Genomic DNA, 23,588 nt, shown 5'->3' with positions numbered 1-23,588 from the left:
CCTGCCTATCTTTCTTTCACAATTGTGATTGCAAAATTATTAATTATCATGGAATCTGATATTTATAAAGTATTTATGATTAATACTAAATTTTAACTTACATTTTCCAATTTAATCATCCGTGCAATCCTGGAGGCAAATAATTTTGTTTTCATTTTACTGATAGTAAAGCTAAGATTCAGAGAGGCAGAACTGTTCATTTACATTTTTGTTACAGATAATCTTCTTTGCCATAGTTTCTTATGGTTTAAATATTTTCAGGGCCTCTTGTAAATGCCCTATCATAAAGATAGCATCTGTCTCAGCTTTAGGTAACAGACCTCCCTTTCAGCTGCATACCGATATAGCTGGCATTTCATTTATATTGTGGGGATACATGTAAATTTATCTGGTAAAATTTTATTACACCATCTAAGGGCAGGAGAAGGGTAAAAGGAAAGAAAAAAGGTTGGTAAATTTAACACTTTTCCATAATGCATCAGCAAAATCTTCTCTATGTCTAAAAATGTTCAGTGTTGATTATTAAGAGACTATTAAGAAATTGAGCTCAGAAAAGGAAATCTGTCCAAATATAATTACTGATAAAATATTTTTAATGATGCTGTCAGGATGTAAGATTTACTGTAAAAAGGAAAAATATGTAGAAACACAAAAGAATCCATTTAAATAGATACTAATTGACATCAATTTTTTTTTAAAAAATTAGGATTAAGTAGTCATGAATAAAAAGTGAAGACATTCATTTTATCTTTGAAATAAATCACAAGACAGACTAATGGAATAGCAACAGGAACTTATCATAGAAAGACAATGAATATGTTAACAGGCTATATTACAAAGCAGGGACTTCGGAGGATTTACGACGTGCTTGAAGACATTTAGAACTAAATGAATCTATTAAAATATTGAAATCCCTAGCAGTTTAAAATGATTAAAATATATGGTTACAAATTTTTCTTTAATGAAAAGAATTGTCTCCCTTCCTTCCAATTTCCACTGTCAAAATTTAATTAATTGTTTAAATGCTTAAACATTATTAAACCGTAGATATATGTTAATTTTTTCCAACATGGGTTCAGGTGTCATTAATATTGATTTTAAATTGTATAATTTCCTGTTCTCTCTTAAACTAACTTTGTTTAAAGGGTATGATACTTCTTATTATGGTCTAAAAATTAAATAATTTAATTGAATTAGTATTACAGTATTTCTTGTGTTATCAAACTGTCACGTGAAAGTGACCGATGACTGAATATGCAATTTGAACACTGAGATCTTCAAAGAATATGGCCACCTCCATTGTGAATCCCAGGTGATCTTTTTTGTTAAATAGACTTTATTTTTTAAATAAGTTTTAACTTCACAGCAAAATTGAGCAGAAAGTACAAACAGTTCTCATGCACTCCTACCCCTATACATGCACAACCCCCACAACTATGGACATGCCACACTGAAGTGGTACATCTGATACAATCGACAAACCTGTAACTTAACTGATACATCATTATCACTCAAAGCCTAGACTTTGGATTAGGGTTCACTACAGGTGTTGTACATTTAATGGGCATTGAGAAATGTATAATGACATGTGTCCACCATTATAGTATCATATAGAATAGTTTTGCCACCCTAAAAATCCTGTTTTCGTCCAATTCGTCCCTCTTCCCCTTAACATTTAGGGGGGGATCTTTTTATTATCTCCATAGTTTCGTTTTTTTCCAGAATGTCATATAGTTGGAATTACAGTATGCAGTTTTTTCATATTGGCTTATTTCACTTAGTAACATTCATTTAATGTTTTTGTGTATATTTTCATGATTTCATAGCTCATTTCTTTCTAGCACTAAATAGTATTCCTTTCTCCGGATGTACCACAGCTTATCCATTCACCTACTGAAGGACGTATTAGGCAGGGTTTTTCAGAGAATCAGAACCAAGAGGATGAAATATATATTTTTTATATATATGTATGTATATGTGTGTTTATATACATATACATGTATATGTATACACACACATATATAGTATTATATAAAGAGATTTATTAAAAGGAATTGGCTCATGCAACTATGGAGGCTGAGAAGTCCCACAATCTGCTATCTGCAAGCTGGAGACCTAGGAAAGCCAATGGTATATTTCCGTGTACTTCCAGTCTGAATCTGAAGGCCTGACAATCAGGAGAACTGCTGGTGTAAGTTCTAGTCCAAGTCAGAAGGCCTGAGAACTGGAGAGCCTCTGGTGTAAATTCCAGTCCAAACCCAAAGGCCTGAGTGAGAACCAGTAGTGTTGTCGATATAAGTAACAGTCCAAGGGCAGGAGAAGATTGACATTCCAGCTCAAACAAGCAGAGAGAGTGAATTCTCCCTTCCTCCACTTTTTTGTTCTATTCACACACTCAACAGATTGGATCATGCCCACCCACATTGGGAAAGGCAATCTGCTTTACTCAGTCTACTGATTCAAATGCTAATTTCTTCCAGAAATTCTCAGAGACACACCCAGAAATAATGTTTAACCAGATGTCTGGCCCAGTCAAATTGACACACAAAATTAACCATAACAAGTCCACCTCTTGTCAACTTGGCACCCATGAGCATCTCCTTAAAAACCACACGTAATCTCCAAATAAAGACAATAACAAGGTCGTAATTCTGCCTACCATAATACAACGGTCCTGATTTCATCCAAAAGTGTACTAAACCCTTCTGCAGAAGAAGAGCTAAAGTCTTTGAGTGATGATTATTCTTCTCTTTAATATCCCATAACTTAAATATTGTGATATAAAATTAATAATAATTTAAGGATTTAAAGTCAATATATGTTAGGTTGCATGATAAGGAAATAAGAGAGGGAAGAAAGAAAGATATTTATACACAAACACACAAGAAATGCATAACAAAATAATGAGGAAATATCTGTGACAATTATACTTCTGTAATTGGTCACATGGTCATAGTTGACATTTATAACTTCCTTTTTCCACTCCCCATTCTGCATTTCCCTTGTCTTCAGCAAGCAGCCTACCTGTATGTGGTTCTTTACATAGTGGGATGACCCAAACTTTCTTGATGGGGTTATTGTAGCTTTCCACTGACCTTAATTACCAGACATGGAAACATTAAGAAACACCCTAAGAAATCTTCTGTGTTCCAGACACATTCTTCCTTGTTTGCATTGTGAAGGAGCAGTCTACTTTCCCCTTGGTAGTCAGGACCAATCACCCCAGCCACCACAATAACTCTCTTCTTTGCTTTTTGATTCATAGGCATGGGGGTCCAAAATAACTGGGCAGCAGTCTTAGCTTTCGTTTCAGTAAAATCATTGTTTTGTGTCCTGGGGGAAGCATTTATCCTTTTAGAAATAAGATCTTTAGGCCAGGAGAGCATAAGGTTATGGGCAAGGAAGCAAAAATATTGCTAGTAGGTCAGCAGGAGTAAGAGTGAGTGGTGCCACTCCCATTTGCACCCCTTGATTTCTGGACCTACAAATCCTGGCTATAGGAAACGGTACCATACATTGAACGCTGATTCAGAGCGTATAGAGCCTTCTGGAGAACCTTGTTCCAGGCTTGCGAGGTACTGCCACCTCACTACTGATGTAACTGAGTATCTAAAAGACCATTCAACGTTTCCTCAAAAATAACTGTTTCAGGATGATGGGGAATGTGGGAAGATCAGTGAATTTCATGAGCATGGGACCACTGTCCCACATTTTTGGTTGTGAAGTGAGTTTCTTGGTCAGAAGCAATGCTGTACAGAAAACCATACAGTGGATGAAGGATTTTGTAATTCAGGGATGGTAATTTGGGTAGAAGCCTTGCAAATGTTGTTGATTCCAGGCAGAACCTACATCTCTTCCACCACAGCTGCTTTGTTCATGAGCCCATGATTGATATGTAATTGCACACCTGACCATTTTTCCTTCTGAGCAAGGAGGACAACTAATTTACTGCTCAAAGTTTTCCCACTGGGAGTATTTTGCCCACTACTGCCCTTTAGGGATGTCCCAGTAAGAGAATGTACTGCTGCAGCTATCTACTTTTGGGTGGTGCCAGCATATCACACAGAATCATCTGTAAACCAGGCCAGAGTCTTCTCTTCCTTTGTCAACTGATGGTAGGCAACTTTCCATGAGTACATAGGTGCAGGCTGGGACAGAGAAGGCAGTGTAGCAGGTGTGAGGGCCATGGGCATTTGGTCTACTTCTTCACATCTCTTGCTTGTGTCTTCTTCAGGCCTGATCACTTATATACAGTTCTATTTGATGATGCATGCTTCTGTGCATGTCCATCCAGTTCATGATAGGTAGCTCAGATCGCATGGTAACCTAGTGGCCCATGTTTAAGTGTTCAGTTGTTAATAAGGCCCAGTACCAGGCCAAGAGCTGCTTCTCAAAAGAAGAGTAGTTATTTGCAGAAGATGGCAAAGGTTTGCTCCAAAATCCTAAGGGTCTGTGTTATGATTTACCTATAGTTTCCTGCCAAAGCCTCTAGCAACCCTATCTGTTACTGACCCTCCAAGCACAGTTGAATCTGCTGAATCATTTAGCCCAGGTGGCAGAGCAAATTGCACTGCAGTCTGGACCTGTTATAAAGCCTTGTCTTTCTGGGTCCTACTCGAAACTAGCAGCTTCTCAGGTGGTTCACTTTTATAACTCAGGCAGGTCTTTCTCAGTGACTTGGGAACCACATCTTTGAAATGCAATTATCAAGAGAGAGAGCTCCTGTCTCCCAGTTTCTGTGGGAGGATAGGAGTCAACTTCAATAAGTACCTATTATTAAGCACAGATGGCCTAATCATATTGACAGACCTGTGGCCTCACTTTTCCTCCAGCTCATCTCAGCACTTAAAAACTCTCCCACTTCTCTTTCAGCAAATGTGAGTTCAGTGTCTCTCACCCATTGCAATAGCCTTGACTCCTACTGCAAGAGTCTTGAATGAAGTTTTCCTTGCCGGTTTAACTGATTTGATGCAATTTTCCTTGACAGTTCTTTAATACATATTTTAAGTTGTGGCAAATCACAATTGACCAACTTTAAGGACCTATAAGGATTGGGTAGGGGTGGGGAGAAATCCCAACCAATCTACAAGCTACTTAAATTTTGAAATTGATCTCTAGAAGTTTTTAATAATATCATAAATATTCTTTGAAAATCATTAAAAATTAGTTGCTTTCTTTCTGTTTTGAAACTGGCCAGTCCCCTTCTTTCTCATGTGACTAAATTAACAGGAAGTTGGAAGTAAACTACGTTGGTGCCATTCATCTTTTTTCATTTTTCTGCCAAGGAACTTCATGAAATGATTTAGTTAGGCCTCCTCTTTTTCTGGTCATTGTCCCTTAGCGTCCTCCAGCTGTCATTTATTACCCCATCTCCACTGCCTTGTACATTCCCAGGTTCACAGAAGATCCTTAATATATATTATTTGTTGAATTGAACTGTTGTTTAGATTGATTTTTTGAAATTTCTATCTCACCACATTTTCCTCTAGGTGTTTCTCTCTCAATCTCAGAATAAAACACCACCTTTTATAAGTCTACCATATAAGACATTTTTTTTGTGATTTGGCTCCTTACCTTTCTAGGGTCAACTGTTAACTCTTTTATTTGATTCCTTTTTTCAGTATCTCCAGGGCCTAATAAAGTATCTGGGATGTAGCAGGCACAGGTTTTGTAGCTGTCTGTGGACTCCTTGCCGCCCTGCCGCACACCTGGGACTGAACCTTCTCACCCCCTAACCTGTGTAGTTCATCTACTCCAATTTGCCACAGACTCTATGGTTACTGTGTTTTAAACCTCTTATATATTTCTTTAATCTTTTTTCAACAACTATGCCAGAGATAGTTCCTCGGCCTGGAAATTCACGTAACTCATCTACTGTGATACCCCCTCTCCCCGACTAGCACAAGCAATTGTGTCCCATCATGCCTTGCAGATAAGCCAGTTTAACAAATGGCAAAGAAAATGGGTTTTAGAGTCAAACTAAATTTGAGTTGGAATCTGTTTCTCATCCTTTACTAACTCTATAACTTCTGGCAAGTAATTTAAACTCTGTTTTATCAAAACTTGCAAATTGGTAAGAATAACAATACCCACATCACAATCTTGTCATGATTTAGGAAGGAGATGACGTATGTAATATATTTAGCACAGTACTGGGTAGAGCGATTCTGCTCAGTAAATATAAATTGCTATTATTATGATTATAATTATTATATTATTGACTTTTTTACAAAGAATTTTTATAGTTTAAAAACATAATTTTTTCTCTAGTATCGATTTTCTTTGTGGTAGATATTATTGAACAAAATTTTGGCAAGAGTTCTTAAACCTATTTCCAGATGCCTTTAAAGAGAATTGAATCTTTCTTTAAAATTCATCCCAGCATCAACATAAACATACTTTCAAATGATTTTCTTATTGTTTATAGACTAAGTCTCCAGATATTGGGATATTTATATCTTATAACAATGAATAGAAGTTTTCAGAATCTGTTTGGCAATTTAAAGATTTGATAAGATTAGAAATTTTTAGCATAGTTCCTGAATATTTACACACACACACACACACACACACACGCACACAATTTATATTCTATTCTGTGGAATAGGTTGAAGAAATTCTAAGGTTTCCCCAGGATCACACTAAGAGTACCCCAAATTAAAGATCTTTTATGTGATATTGGTACATTTCGTACATTGGTAAAATTTAGAAAATTAAAAATCCCCATAATTACCTTGCTTGTATAGTTCTCCCACACCAGGAGATTGTATTCTCAACTGGTTAATGCAATTGTTATGATTACAGGGTTATTTGGTCACAATCCTGTGCAAAAGGGACAACATGACCTCATTTAGCTTGAGAAGGAGGGAGGCAGTGGCCAATGTTGTTAACAATAACAGTAACACACGATGTTGGATTGCTGTTTTCTGAGACAAAAAATGTGCAAAGATAGGATAACTCTTCTTTTGGGAATGTAACTTGGCATATTTTTCTTTCAATTAAGAAGAATAGAGCAGAGTTTGGAGAAGAGCAAGCTTTATTTAATGTTTCTAAAGCACATTATTGACTAATTTAGAAATTACCTTTTAGAAAATCTATAGCATCATTTCTAAATCTGTGTATTAGTGTGTGAAAGATTAAATTATTGAAGAAACTGGCTAGATACAAAAAGTAGATTATCTTTACGTGTTTATATGTTTATTTCTTAGAAAATAAATTAATTAACTTATTTTTAATTCTTAGGAAAAGTAATTTTTAATTCTTTAGTCTTTAATTCTTTAATATATATATTAAATATGAGATATATATTAAATATGAGTAATCTTTAATTCTTTAATATATATATTAAATATGAGATTTCTATTAAACATCCAAGAGTAAGTTTCAAGCAGGAGGTGGATATATGAGCTTGGAAATTAGGTAAAAGAGGTCTGGGCTAGATGTATACATCTGGGAGACATTGGTATAAAAGTGGCATTTAAAGCCATTTTAATGGGTGAGATCATCAATGGTGTGTGTGTAGATGGAATATAAAAAGAGATCTAAAGACTGATTTGTGGAGCACTTCCACATTGATAGGTAAGAAGAGGTTGCCAGAAGTAGCAAATGAGATTGAGAATGAACAAATAGTGAGGTGGGAGGAAAACTAAGAGAGTGCAGGAATCTGAAAACTTAGAACTATAAAATGAAGAAAGGAGGAGGGAGTAATCAATTGGAAGAAATGGCAGTTGAATTTAGCAATGAGAAAGTCATTGGCAACTTTGACAAGATCAGTTTTGGTGGTGCCGTGGAGGAGAAAGCCCAGTTAAAATAGGCTTAAGGGACTGGAGGAAAACTGGGAACAGCCCATATAGACACTTAGAGGAGATTTTCTGCAAAGAAGAACAGAGAAATAGAGCAATTGCAGAAGGGAGAAGTGGAGTTAAGTGATTTTTTTTCCCCTTAACATGGAAGAAATGACAGCATATATCTCTTCAGCCAGAAAAAAATAAGGTTATATTTTTAATATTTTTACAAAAAAATTCCGCTTATTTCTGAACAAAGTGAAAGGTTTTTAAATCGTGCTTTAAATCTCTGGGTTAAAGGAGATTTGAAGTGGCTAACATAGATGTGAAATGGAACTTTCATTTTCTTTTATCCCTAGTGATAAAATCTGTTTTCAAATGAAATTTTAGTTGTATTCATGATTTGTCTTTTATTTTAGGGTTTAAAGTTTAAAACATGAGAATTTATCCTTCTCCATCTTAATCAATAATGTATTGGGTATGTCTATCATTCAGTTGATTGACTGAGACAGACGCTGGAATTTAAAATTGGTCTTTTGGATGACTAAATTATATACCCCAGAGATGATAGTTTATAATAGTATAACTGGATAAATTAATATGAATAACATATCTAGTATCAGCATCAGCATTTCCTACTTTATTCTTTCTTCAATCTTACCCTTAAGAAGAGATCCCAATTTAGAAGTTTAAAGGACCATTTTTAGTGAATATATTTAATCTTTCCAAAGGGGCAAAGTATAAACAAAATGTTTAGAGGGTGCAGGCTGGATCTACCCACTCTGGATCTACCTTCTTAAGACTGGGAGGAGACAGGCTTTTGGAGGATTACCAGAAAAAAAAAGTGCTATGGCCTAAGTCTTTGTGTCCCCCCAAAATTCACATGTTGAAATCTAGTCACTGCTATGATGGGTACTAGGAAGTGGGGTCTTTGGGGGTGACTAAATTATGAGGGCAGAATCCTTATGAATAATCCCTTATAAAAGAGGCCCCAGATAGTTGCCTTGTCCCACCACAAGAGGCACACAGTTAGAAGGTGCCATCTATGAACCAAAAAGCAGTCTTTACCAGACACCAAATCTGCTGGTGCCTTGAACTTGGATTTCCCAGCCTCTGGAACTGTTTATGATATTTTGTTATAGCAGCCCTAATGAACTAAGGCAACAGAAAACAGTACTAACTTCATCACAATAGCCTAGAAAGACAGTCTAACTATGGAAAATGCATGATATACCTAGTGAGGTGGGACCCTTGGCAGCAGGGATATCATGTTAGCCAAAGATTCCCTTAACCAAGGTGCGTGTTTCAATTAGAGATGTGTTAAGCTTCAAGACAGAATTTTAAAAATTTCTCAGATAGGTGTTTATATTTCTGACTGAAGATTTAGTCCATAGCTTCTTGGCATTGTCTCAGCCATTGAGCAATGTTGGACATGGCTATTGCTATTTCCCTATTCTACCAACCATAGCATGTTAGATTTTATCCTCTTGCTTTACATATGGCATCTGTACCTCCAGCCTCACATCGCTGTTCTAGGAAACAGAATGGGAAAGTAGCCAGGGTGAAAAGAGAAATATCAGTGAATTTATCTTTTAACTCATTGCCCAGACTGTATCACATGGTTAACCCAAGCACCCACAGAGGCTGGTAAATTGAGTCTAGTGTTTATAGTCTCTTGTATTTGAGGAAGGAAAAAGAGAATAGGGTTGGAAATAGACGTTGGGTCAGACAGACTATAGATATCTTCTGTTGTACTTGAAATGTTGCCTCTTCCAAGGAAAAACGTCAACTTGAAATACAAGCATGTCTGCAGCCATCAGTGAGAACAAAAGGCAAGCAACTCTTCATTTTCTGAACTGCAAAAGACCCTGGAATCTTCATAGAATCTTAGGGACAAAAGGGAGGATTGTTTCAATAATGACTATAGTTGACTATCTTGTCACAATGGCAAAGAAAGGAATGGAATTACATTTAATCTGATTGCCAAAATATAGTCACATGATACTTTTTGCATCTGATTTATGGGATAAAATTATTATCTTTTTTATTTTAAAATTTTTATAGAAATGGCATCTTGCTATGTTACTCAGCCTGGTCTCTAACTTCTGACCTCAAGCAAGGATCCCACCTCAGCCTGAGAGCTCAGTGCTGAGATTATAGGCATTGAGCCACCACGCCTGGCCTATGGGATGAAATTAAAAGCCACATTTGCCACCCAGATTTATTATATGTTTCTAATAATGACTCTGATAACCTAAAATTTCACCCACAAAATATAATCAATTACTGATCTTTAATTGATAGCGAAGAAGGAAAGAAATATCTAGAAACCTACACATATGTACTTAGATATTTGTTTATTTTATTGGCATGTTTTATCTCTAAATATTTTCAAATAAACATGATTCAGATGATTAAAAAAGTCAGTCCTTCACAACCTTGGACTACTAAAAGCCATAATTAGAAACAACACAAAGTGTCAGAAGCCAGAAAAAAATTTTAGTAATGTCCTTTATTTATATAAGACATCATGTACTTTATGGCATTTTCATAAACATTTTGCTATTTTCATTGCTATGATATTATTTCAGAATTATATGGCTCCCTTGTACCTACATACATGCTACACAAATTCTTTATTGTTTTATTCATTAACAAATAATTGAGTTGCCAATCATTTTCCTAAGCATGTTCAATAAACTCAACAAAGCCCTTCCTGTCATAGAATTTACACTGTAATGGGAAAAGACACAAAATACGTATATAAATGCTGTCTATGTCATATGGCGATAAGGGATACAAACTAGTTAGTGATGTGAGGATAGGCAGTGGATAGTATGAGTGCCATGGTATATAGGATGGTTAAGAGAGGCCTGGCTCTGGAAGAAATCTGGGGCAAGAGTGTTTCAGCTTGAGGGCACAGAAATGCCAAATATAACTGGTACAATCAAAGAGCATTAAGGATCCAGTATGGCTGGCACTGGGTAAGCAAGAGGAAGAAAGGGGGGCATGAGCTGGGGTCTAGATAATATGATGCATTTAAGGCCAGAATTAAGAACTTCATTAAAAGAAACTCAAAATCATGACCTTAGTTGATCTAATTAGTTAACCTATTTTTTTCATGTAACATGAATACACAATGTATAATAAATCAGAATACTAGTATGTCTTTAAAATACTCCTAGGGAAAATTAAATTTCATAATGTGATTTATAAGTGACATATGTAAATAAATAACACATGCATAAATTTACATGGTTTTCAATGATCCTAAAAGCATTGACATTTGTTTATCTTTTTAAATTGAGTCTTGAAGTCTCTAAATACCTATAACTTTAGGTTGATTACTCAGAGAGAGTGCTAACCAGTTGTGTGGGCAGTGTGGGCAGAGCTGCCTACACAGTGTGATTCAGCTCAGTCAAGCCCAATTCTGGCCACTCCCACACACTATGATTAAAAAAACATTTCTCCCCTAGCCCTGCCACAGGGCCAGAAAATACATTATTCATCCCCTTGAGTTAAGGCACTGGAGGTTACTGATAATTATCTAAATACCCTTTGAGAGGAGAGGCAAATGAATTCATTGTCTATTAAAAACTCTTCAAATCCAATTACGTGGGCAGTCACCCAGTAAGACAGTGGGAATGGAAGAGAGGTAAGGTTTCATAAGACTGTGAATGTCAGAATTTGTGAACATGGCATTTCCATGGAAGTTGTACTCAAAAGGGATCCTTGGGCAGCTGAGAATCAGAACAAGGGCACTGGGAGTAATGAGGAAGATAGTTAACGTACATCGCTAGTTATATTCAGGATTAACTCTGCTCTGAGAAAAACAGCTATAGTCTGGGAAGAGCTTTAAGCTCCTGGAAGCAGAAGGCCTGGGTCTTTGGGTAAGGGATTTTATATTTTGTGAGGCTGAAGAATCAAACAGGACAATGTATATGAAAACACTTTCCTAAATGAGAAGCAGAAGCATGTTGCAATGCTTGGCTTATAGTAGGCAAAACGTAAATATGAGTCATGTTAATAGACAGGATTCACATAAAATTAGGGCATTTGAATGCAGCAAAATACTTTTAAATATTTTCTACCAGTTATATATGCAAAACCATCCCTGAAAATTATTCTTTCTCTGAACCTCACTCCATTCATGATCTTCACCATTCTCTCATCAGAATATCCACTGACATTTTAAAACACTAAACAATTACTTAATGATGCATGCAATATTCCTTCTGACCTTCAACACATGCCCGAGCCTCAGCCCAGGCAATATTGCTGCTGCTTCTCTTAAAATTTTTAGAGAAAGAACAGTTATTTCAAAACATAATTTGAAGTCTGTAAACTTACCTTGCTTCTTTTACAGAGAGTTGATAAAAGTGAATGAAGAGAAAAAGAGACTCAGAGAAGTTAAATTTAACTTTGGCCTCTAAAATGAGGGTGAAAAACATAGTCTGTCATCTCCTTTTCCCAGTCCCAATGTCAGGGATACCACAGATGCAAAGAGGAAAACTGCTGGGTCTTATACCTTATACAGACAGTTTGAAACATCTGTAAACACAGAAGCTGTTTGGGCATTGGTGGTTGGAGAAATTGACAACCAAAGAGGCCATGGATGGAAGTCCTGCTGAAAAAGAAAGCTTTTACTAGACAGTCATTTTCTTCTTCTGGGAAGATCCCTGCTTGCTCCTTTGCAAATGAGAGGCAGAAACCAGCAGCGCCAATTGGCACTGGCCAGTGATGAAGGGACAGCCACAGGATAGAGATCAAGCCTTGCCAAATAGTAAAAATATAAAAAGAGATTCAAGCAAACCCATCAGTTCCTGATTGTCCCTCTTCCTTCAAGTCTTCTCCATCCACACCTGAGGGCTAGATGACAATCACCGTGGAAGGAGCTTCTGGTAAAGACCGAAGCCTGAAATGATTCCCAGGCAGGCATGAATCTAGGGAAGTGCCTGACCTCTACTGCAATTCTTGTAGTCCTGCCTCTACCTTGTGTCTCAGGCACATACCCATCCATAAAAGAATCTGGGTAGGACAAGTGTTAAAGGTAGAATGGAGACATAGAATGTTCTAAGCAACGTTTCTGTATAGAAAAGTGAATAGCACCAAAAATTAATAGGTTGGAAGATGAAGTTTTAGTAAATTTCCTAGCTGGTATCAAAAGCATTAAGGAAATGGAAAATATAAGTAAAAAATAAGAGATTTCAAAAATAAAAGTAGAATTTTCAGCATTTGTGGGAGTCCCTGTGGGAGAAAAAAAAACTGAGAGATAAAAATATTTGCATAAGTAATGACTAGGCTGTCTCAAAAATAAAGATAAATTAAATATCTCAGACTGAAATGGCCCAGAGAATTCCAAACTAAAAGATGGGGGAAAAAAATCTACTAAAACTCCTAGAGAGGAAGAACAGCTCATCTACAAATGAAGAATAATCAGAATAACATTTGATTTGTCATTAATATGTTTGAATGAAGAAAATAATGAAATAATTTTAACATTTTGAAGAAAAGGCATTTCAAACCAATATTAGCTGTGCAGCTCACCTATAATTTAAATATGAAAGTGAAATTACAAATATTCTTAATTGTAAGGAGTCAAAGAGTTTATCATACAAAGACTTTCTTTCATAATTTTAATATTCTTGGAGGAAGTACTCACACTCACACACACACACACACACACACATGAGAAAATGAATTCAGGAATATTGCATATGGCATTAAAAGTAACTGAGTAAATGATTAAAATGTAAGGATTAAATATATCTACCTATTTATTGATTGATATTCTGTATATCCATCTATGTGTCTATTCATCTATCTATCATCTATCTGTCTACATAACTACTTTTCTTTTGAAAGAATTCAGAGCTAGATTATGACAATATGATGAGGAGGTGGGGTGTTGGAGGCTTTGGAGGAAACTAGAGGAAATTTTAAAATGTGCTAAGTCATCTCTTTGTTTTGGAGGAAGATATGGATATTATCAGGCTGAAGAAATTTATAGGAACAAAAAATACATATAAGCCTAAGTAATTTAAAGAAAGTTAAGAGTAATCGCTAGATAAATAAAATTGTAACTTTCAAATCAGAAGATTATATATCTAATAGAAGGCATAAAAGAAGGTAAAATAACTAAAGAGAGTAACAGATAGAAAATATAAGATAACAAAAATAAGTCTCGATAGAATAATCATCAACGTGGAAAATTCTTCATAAAACAATTAAAAGTCTGAAACCCACTTGAAAGAAACAAATAACTACAGTTTGAATATAAAGGCACAACAAAAAGGTAGTCCAGGCAACTATAAATTAAAAGGAAGCGGGATTGGCAATTTTAATAACTGATAAATGAGTTTTTGATGACTTTAAAAACTTCATAAGAGACAAATGGAAATATTATATTCTGGTAAAAGAAACAGTGAATCAAGAATATATGAACTAGAATGAGTATATAAATTTATATTCTTTTTAAACCCAATCATAGAAATAAATCACATTTTAGGCCTCAAAGGGAACTTTATCAGTTCAAAGACTAAAAATAGAAAAAACTATCTTCTTTGAACATAATACAATGAAATGAAATTGATAAAAAGAAAATTGCTTAAAGTCTAATACATCTGAAACCTAAAAAGTATACTACTATTCTGTGAAACAGGATATTATATGACAAATTAGAAAACACATAGAACTGCATGAAAATGAAAACACTATATGAAAGACACATAAAACTCTACTTTGAGAAAGATTTATATTTTTAAGTACATTAAGCATAGGGCAAGAAAGAGCAGAAAGAAAAAATGTGAGACAAGCATTCAAGAAATTATTATTAATAAAACACTGACAGAAAGATAGAGTAAACCCAGATAAAAAAGAAGATAAGCAAGAGATCAATGAAATAGGAAACAATAAAAAAAAAAAAAAGAAAAGAAAGAGAAGTTTAATCATTTACTGCCTGGTTCTTGGAAAATAAATGAACTGGTTAATAGGAAATGAAGTTGAGAAAATTGACTCATTTTGTGGAGAAAATAGTTTGACCACTATTGAATTCCAAATGAATTAAAAACTTAATTTCAAAGAGGTAATTCTAAACTAACAAAAGAAAAATGTAGTTGACAATAATAATGAAAATTTATGATGAATTTTCATAAAATTAAAGATTTCAGTTTAAGTAATGACACCTTATCCAAAGTCTAACAAATGGATTATTCCTTGAAATAGTCATGTTCAATTCTAAAATTTAATTTTCAAGGAAATATACAAATACCCACACACTCGCACACACATACAACACCCAGGAACGTCTATTGAAAAATGGGCAAAATAGGGAACTCCTAGAAAGAGAAACATGAATGAGTAATAAGTATATAAAGCTATTCTTACAACCTTATCAAAAAAGTACAAATTAAAATGATAATGAAATGCCCCTTTATTGTTAAACTTAACAAGTCATATTATGACCAAGCATGGTGAAGTTTTTAGAGCCTACGTTTCTAGTAGGAGTAGAAATGATTACAGTCATTCCACAGGACAATCGTGTCCTACCTAGCAAAAGTAAGTATGTATGTACTATGCAATCACACCCAGTTATAGAGCCCTAAGAATATCTCACACAGGTACATCATGAGGGACAAGCATAAAGATTTTCATTGGAATATTAATTTTGGTGTCAGAGACATGGACACAATCTAGGGTTGCATTCCTAGGCCAAAGAAAAAGTAAAATATGGGTTACTATAAAGCAGTAGAAGTAATAAACAGGATATCATACAACAACATCAGTGGATCTTAAAAACATTAGTCAAAAGAAAAATGCAAAAATGAGATGTATAACATAGCTTAAAACAAATACACACAAGACAATGTCATGTCTTTTCTATGTATATAATATTTTTCAGGCCCAATTTAAATATTTGAGAATAATTGTCTATGGGGAAAACAGATATGGGTATTTAGAAACTGATAAATATGCAAAATAAAATTAAATAAAATAAAAAAGATCTATGAATTGCTGAGAATGATTAACTCAATTCTTTTCATTGGAAGACCAAAAAACAGATAATATATATTTTCAAAATTATTAACAAAACTTGTTTTTTTTCCCCAGAAAAAATAAACTGACAAAATATGAAGTAGAATTAGGAAGAGAACATTTATTTGTTTGAGGGTCTATAGGTATATAAATTAAAATTAATCTCAGCATTAAATAACTTTGTCAAGAGAGAAGGACAACAAAAAAATAACAAAAGTCAAAAAAACTGGCTTAAAATATCATATAGCTTTAAAAATACCATATAACTGACCAAAGTATATACATTTCATTTTTGAACAATATCAATTTGATTAACAGATGGTAACAGTGATCATATTGATAATGCAAAGAAATCACACAGAAGATAAATGAACTTCTACAATATTTGTATTTGTATATGTAGAAGAATATTTCATGTAAACCTACATGAAATACATTTCTTTAGCACATTTCCCAGCATATTTACATATACAAACCATTAAAAAAAAATCCTCAACTCTAAAAGAAAAACCTTGTTGCTAGTTGAGGAATAGAATATTTTAAGGAATGGAATAGTTTATGGAGCTTCTGCCTTTACATTACTAAATTAAAGGGTTAATATTCAATATATGTAAGGAACTCCTACAACTCAATAACAAAAGAAATAAATGAGCCAACTAAAAAGTGGGCAAAAGAACTGAATAGACATGTCTCCAAAGAATAAATACAAATGGCCAACAGATATATGAAAAAGTACTCAAAATCACTAATCATCAGGGAAATGCAAATCAAAAACACAATGAGATATCACCTCACATCTATTATGATATTACTAAAAAAGCACACACACAAAAAAAAGTTTTGGCAAGGGGGTGAAGAAAAGGGAACCATTATACACTGTTGGTCAGAATGTAAATTGCTGCAGCTATTATGGAAAACACTATGTAGTTTCCTCAAACAAAATAAAAATAACTAAAATATCATCGAGCACTACCACTTCTGGGTATATGTATCCAAAGGAATTGAAATCAAGATGTCAGAAAGATATTTGCACTCCCATGTTCATTGCAGCATTACCCACAATAGCCAAGATAGGGCAGTAACCTAAATGTCCATTGATGGATGAAAGGATAAAGAAAATGTAACACACTCCCCCACACATGAATATTATTCAGCTTTATAAAAAAAAGGAAATCTTGTCATTCAGGGCGACATGAATGAACCTAGAGGACATTATGGTAAATGAAACAAATGAAACACAGAAGCACAAATACTACATGATACTGCTTATATGAGGAATCTAAAATAGTCAAACTCACAGAAGCAGAGTGGCATAGTGGCTGCTAGGGGCAGGGGGAGGGCAAAACAGGGAGATATTAGACTGAATGTACAAAGTTTGGTTACAAAAGATGAGTAAGTCTTAGCGATATATATCTTTTCTGGTTCCATGTGAAGCATAACATTATTTTTTTTTTGATCTGTGAAAAATGATGGTACTCTTATATGGATTGCATTGAATCTGTAGATTACTTTGTGTAGTATAGACATTTTAACAATGTTGATTCTGCCGATCCATGAACATGGTTATGATTTTCCACCTGTTTACATCCTATGCTATTTCCTTCTTCAGTGTTTCATAATTCTCCCTGTAGAGGTCTTTCACTTCCCTAACTAAATATATTCCTAGGTATTTTATTTTCTTTGTTACTATTGTGAAAGGTATTGCATCTTTGATTTGGTTCTTCGTTTGACTGTTGTTGGCGTATATGAATGCTACTGATTTGTGTACATTGATTTTGTAACCTGAGACTTTGCTGAATTTGTTTATCAATTCCAGTAGTCTCTTGGCAGGATCTTTGGGGTTTTCTAGATATAAGATCATATCATCAGCAGAGAGTGATAATTTGCTGCTTGCTATTGCATTCCATCCCTTCTTCACTTTGAGTCTGAATGAGTCCTTGTGGATTAGATGTGTTTCCTGAAGACAGCAGATAGTTGGCTTGTATTTATTTATCCATTCAGCCAGCTTATGTCTCTTCAGTGAGAAGTTCAAGCCATTCACATTTATTGAAAGAATTGATCGGTGGGGTGTATTTTTGTCCATCTTGTTGAGTAGAACTTTGTTGATTTGTTTTCTCTCTTGAGCCATTGTGGTATCTCGCCTTTGACCTTTAACTTTTGGGTAATTTTATACTAGTGAATGTCTATTGTGCTGATCCATGTATAGAGCAGTTCTGAGTACTTCCTGTAGGGTAGGTCTTGTCTTGACAAATTTCCTCAGTGTTTGCTTGTCTGAGAAAGACTTTAGTGCCCCCTCATATCCGAAACCTAGTTTTGCAGGATAGAAAATTCTAGGCTGGGCATTATTCTGTTTGAGAAGACTGAGAATGGGGCCCCAATCCATTCTGGTTTATAAAGTCTCAGTTGAGAAGTCTACAGCTAGTCTGATAGGTTTTCCTTTGTAAGTTACCTACTGCTTTTGCCTTACACCTTGTAGGAGCACTTTTTCATGTTTATTTTGGCCAGTCTGATGACTATGTATTGTGGTGTTTGACTCTTTGTGATGAATCTCCCAAGAGTCCTTTGAGCTTCTTGTACCTAGATATCTAGATTGCAAGGCCAGGGAAATTTTCCCCGATTATTCCCTCAAATAAATTATCTAACCCTTGTGTATTTCTTCATCACTCTCAGGGATGCCTATGATTCTTATGTTAGGCCTCTTTATATAATCCCATATTTCTTGTAGGCTTTGCTCATTCTTCTTGTTTCCCTGCTCTATCTCTGTGACTGACTTGTTCAATTCAAAGGTGTTGTCTTCAAGCTCTGAGATTCTTTTTTCTGCCTGATCTAACCTATTATTAAGGATTTTCACTGTGTTTTGTAATTCCTTGCATGAATTTTTCATTTCCAGAAGTTCTGTTTGATTTTTCTCTAATATATCAATTTCTTTAGTGAATTTGTTATTCATCTCCTGCATTGTTTTTGTGATTTCTTTATGCTGGGTTTCCATTTTATCTTGCAGTTCATTGTGCTTCCTTACAATCCATGTTTTAAATTCTTCATCTGTCATTTCAGTATTCTGATTTTGCTTGGTATCCCTTGTTAGAGAGCTGGTGTTCCCAAAAGGAAGTGCCCAAAAGGGATTGTTCTTTCACTTTGATTCTTCATACTTCTGGAGTTCTTCTGCTGATTCTTCTCATCAGTCTTCCCAGAATGACCAAGCTCTGGAGTCACACAGGTCACCCAGGACCCACTGGACCCCTGTGACTCCTGCACCCTATGCTGGAGTTGGGAAATGTCTGTGTAGGGATGAGCAAGATAAAACCTGAGGTGTTGAGGCCCCCTGGGGAGGACAAAGGCACCCAGTGGGTAGACAACCAATATGGTGCCTGCCATCTGGCTGGGGTCTGTGGGGTAGGAGGCACCCCGGGGGAGCTGAGAGCCTGGTGCCCTGTCTGTAAGAAGCTCCCAGCTCACTAGTGGCAACAGTCTGTGTGCTTGTGTTGGCAGAAGGTCTCTCCAGCATCTTGGGAGCCCACAAACACTCCCAGATGCGAGGGAGGGGGAAGTTAACCATTCCACCTACTCTTCTCTCTGGTTTCTAAGCCTCTCAGGGCTTAATCTCCACCAATGCTTTTCTCCTTCTCGTTCTGCTCTACCACCTCTTCCTGTGGAATCTCCTATAGATTCATGCACCCTTCCTTCAGACACTTATGTGATCTATGTTTGTCTGTCTGTGTTTTCTCTTTCATTTAAAACTCCTTCTTAACAGAGATGCTCTGGCTAGTAGTGTCTCTGGTCCACCATCTTGCTCCCTCATCAATAAAGTGTTTTTTAAAAAGTAATAATAAAATATGCACCCACTCTCTTTTATCTAGAATTCCACTGGAGCAATAGAATTATATTATAAATACTAATATGAATAAACTTTGGGCTTATGTAATACCATATACAGTTTCTGCATTAAATATCAGTGGATCAAAAGGGGTATAATTTTTAAGCATATCCATTTTAGTTTTTAATTTGAGGTTTATTCTCAAGTTGTAATATCTTTATTCTGAAACAGAACAAAACATGAAGGAACCAGATGCCTTACATTAAGTGTTATTTTGTTTGGAGAAGCAATATTCACTAAAGAATCAGATCTCCTATTTTCCTGGCATCAGGGGAAATAAATGGCTGCTGTAAACCTGAGCTAGAAGCAAAATCTCTTCTATATTCAAGGAGAGCTAAATACAAAGTTCAAGTATGTTGTTTTTATAAAGGTAAAATTTAAAGAACTTTATCTTTTGAAATTTTAATTTTAGAAAATTCTTTCTTTTGTAAACCTATTGCTGTTTATGACAATAGCTAGAACTTAAAATTGGGAAGTAATCTGAATGAAATATGGAATGTATATTGTAAATATTATATTTTCAATCTCTGATATGTCATATTAAAAGTAAAAGTTAGAAAAAATCCAAAAACAACTATTCCAAACATCTATTAGATTTTATTATGATTTTAAATAAGAGTACATTTTATTTATTTGTTTGAATAGAATGAATAAACTTTGAAACATCGGTGTCCAAGAATAAGGGGGAAGAATGATGATTTTCTGCAAATTTTGCTTAGTATGGTAAAAATATTTGTCGATTGATTATAATTTTACAGGCACCCTTCTAAGTGCCTTGGATGAATCAGTGAACAAAATAAAGACTGTTTTCTACATTAAACTGATGCTCTAGATTACTTAACTATTTTAAAACTCTAAAGAACAAATTAAAAAATTCTCAAATTGGCTCTGTTAAAGTATCCACAACTCCTTTATCTTTTAAATATTCATTTTTGTCTAACAATCAACTGACAAAACAATTAAAATAACACTAATGTTCTAACCTATTCAGGCAAATATATAACGTACAGATAAAATGAAATTAAAGATCATATTCTAGGTCCTTTTTCACATTAAGGAGATTGATATTTCTGGGGCATAATTGAATAAAAAGTCAGAGTTTTCTGGAGCACATTGAATAAAAGTTAGAGTTTTCTTATTCTATAATTTAGTGATGAGATTTTTAGATCCAAATTATTCTTGTTTTGCTTCTTTTCCCTTAAATATTTTTCTGGTTTGGAGACTATGAAAAACATGTAGAAATAGCAGTAAAGGAAATTGTCCCAAATTTATAGTTGAACGTGTAATTCAGAAGAAAATATGTTTTTATTTGTTTTATAATTCTGTGGACCATTAGAGCAAATTTGTCAAATTGTTCTTGAGGGGTAAGAGCTTTCATAAATTAATAATCTAGCCATTGAGGTTATTTAAAATTCAAAGGATTTGAAGGCCATTCAATTCTATAAATAAAAATGTAATAAATCACATTTTTTTAGGTGAATGCAAATAATTTTATTTCTGTGCCAATCCAAATTGCATCGGAAAGCTTCACTTACATTGTATGGCATATATGAAGCTTCATAAAAAAAAAAAAATAAGTGATCCTGACTACTGGAATAATATAGTATAAAGGCAGGTAAAGTACTAATTTTCTAAAAAAACTCTTTATCTCAAGTGATGTAGATTTTTTAATGACTTAGAATGGCAAATTTGTGAGCCTTACATGAGATCCATTTTCATAAACAATATGAAGGATACTGTTTTATGTGGCTGGTCAGATGAGGTAATTGGGCATCAAATATTTCTGTTGAAAAATTTAATTAGGCACAATGGGGTTATTGATGTATAGGGTGAAATGCCTGACTTTTGGACTCTGCTATGACCCACTTCTATTCAGCCATGATATTCACATGTATTTCTTTCTCTCTCTCTCTCTTTTGCTCTCCCCGCCCCTGCCCCCCAACTACTGCTTTCTCTTTCTCATGTCTGACTATACTGTTAAGGCTATTATAAATATAGCAGAAAATTTAGGTAATTACAGATAAGTCATCTATTTTGCCATGTTTTTCAACGTATAACTATTATAAGTGGATAGCTGTTTTCTACAAACAGAATAATGCTGAGATTATTTGCTTGAACTTTCCAGAAGATAAATTGAAAATAAGAGATTGTGAATGTTTTGGCAAGGCTTTGTTGGTTTTTTATTTGATCTGAGTTTATTTCATCCTGACTTTCCAACATGTTATTTTCTTTCAAAGGCTGCCAGACCAGAAAAAATAAAAAAGAAAAAAACCTTTATGTTTTTCAAAACCTTTCTGAATCAATGTTATTCTAAGGAATATATTTCATTCTTGGTGGCAGTAATTAATAAATGATAATGATAATTATTATTGTTATTCAGTATTGTTTTTGCCATTCCTCATGTTTTCTATAAACTCCAGCATGACATTTCATTTTCACAGAAAGGATATTCCCCAAATGCCCCTTTGCTAGCTGGATTATCAATATATTAATTCTTTCAAATAGATTTTGAAATTATTTTCTGAGGTACACAATCAGATTAATGCTTTTTGTGATAGTCCTTCAAGATAATCTGTTTATAATTGCTCTGTTTTCTAATTATAATATTTTGTCTGAAAATTCAGGGCTTGGTAGTTCAAAGATGAAAAACATGATAACTAGGATCATTATCACTGCTAATTTGAAAAGGATTCATCCATTAAACCCTTATCTATACTCTGTAATTCAGAGTTTCTGCCTGTAGATGCTACAATCTAGTATAAAAAGAGTAAATATGGACAAATATGTGAAATATGCACCATATATATTAATTTCATAAATTATAACTTAATTTGTTGCTCATTTATTTCAAAATTACCTTCTCTGGGTATAAAAACTTAATTTTCTACCTTTTCAGAAAGAGAAAAAAAGATGATGAGAAAATTGAGTAACCAACATTCTACAGTGATATTTACCTTTTTTTAGAAAGACTCCTTTTGAACACTCTGGAAGCATCTCTAAATATAAAAACATTGATAGTTTATTCATAACCTTGACTTTTTTTTTAGAAAAATAGTATAATACTTGATAACTGAAAGTTATACTGAGTTGAATGACATAAATTTAAAACTTTGTACTTTATCTTACAATTCAGATTTTCTCCACAGTTATTAGTACTTAGGCAAATGACAATGATTCAGATCATTATTATGAGAAATGAGTGAAGTTATACACTCTGGAGATTGTTATTCTTTTAGAAAAATTAGAATATCCACATGCTTCTTCTAATTTATTGTAGAATACCTTGCAAGAAAAGACTGTTTTAATATGCAACAATAAAAATAAAGTACATTTCAGTCCTAGGATGTATTCTAGAAACAGACTTAGAGGCATTCAGAAAAGTATAATCAAATGAGTTTGATTCTGAAAGGATCTGGTAAGCAATGGGAGAAGAAAATCTGGGAACGGGAAAAAGCCCTTCAGACAATATATCCTGGGGAATGGCACTGGCAGAGGTTGATGGAGGTGACTCTTCCCTGGGGTGCTACTGGAGGCCTCAAGCATTTCTAATGCAGAGTTTTCCAGTGTTTCCTTCATAGGAGCACTTTTTATTTCTTTGAAATTATGATATTGCCACTGAGTAATGAAAAACCCTAAGTACTGTGTAGTAAACTAACTGGAGTTTACTAACAATGCTAGTCACTGATCTGAGTAGAGAATTGGGGCAAGTTGTTGATGAAGATGAGGATCCTGAGGCAGAAAATTGCTGATAGACTCATAAGGAAAAGCTTGTGTATTAATTTTCTAGTGTAATAAATTTTCACAAACTTAGTGGCTATAAACAACACACATTTATTACACCCGTATTCTGTAGGTTAGAAGCCAAAGTGGGTCTTGCTGGGCTAAAGTCAAGGTAT

Source organism: Eulemur rufifrons, chromosome 16, assembly GCF_041146395.1.
Source record: "Eulemur rufifrons isolate Redbay chromosome 16, OSU_ERuf_1, whole genome shotgun sequence".
Taxonomy (NCBI): Eukaryota; Metazoa; Chordata; class Mammalia; order Primates; family Lemuridae; genus Eulemur; species Eulemur rufifrons.
This window is presented reverse-complemented; position numbering follows the sequence as displayed.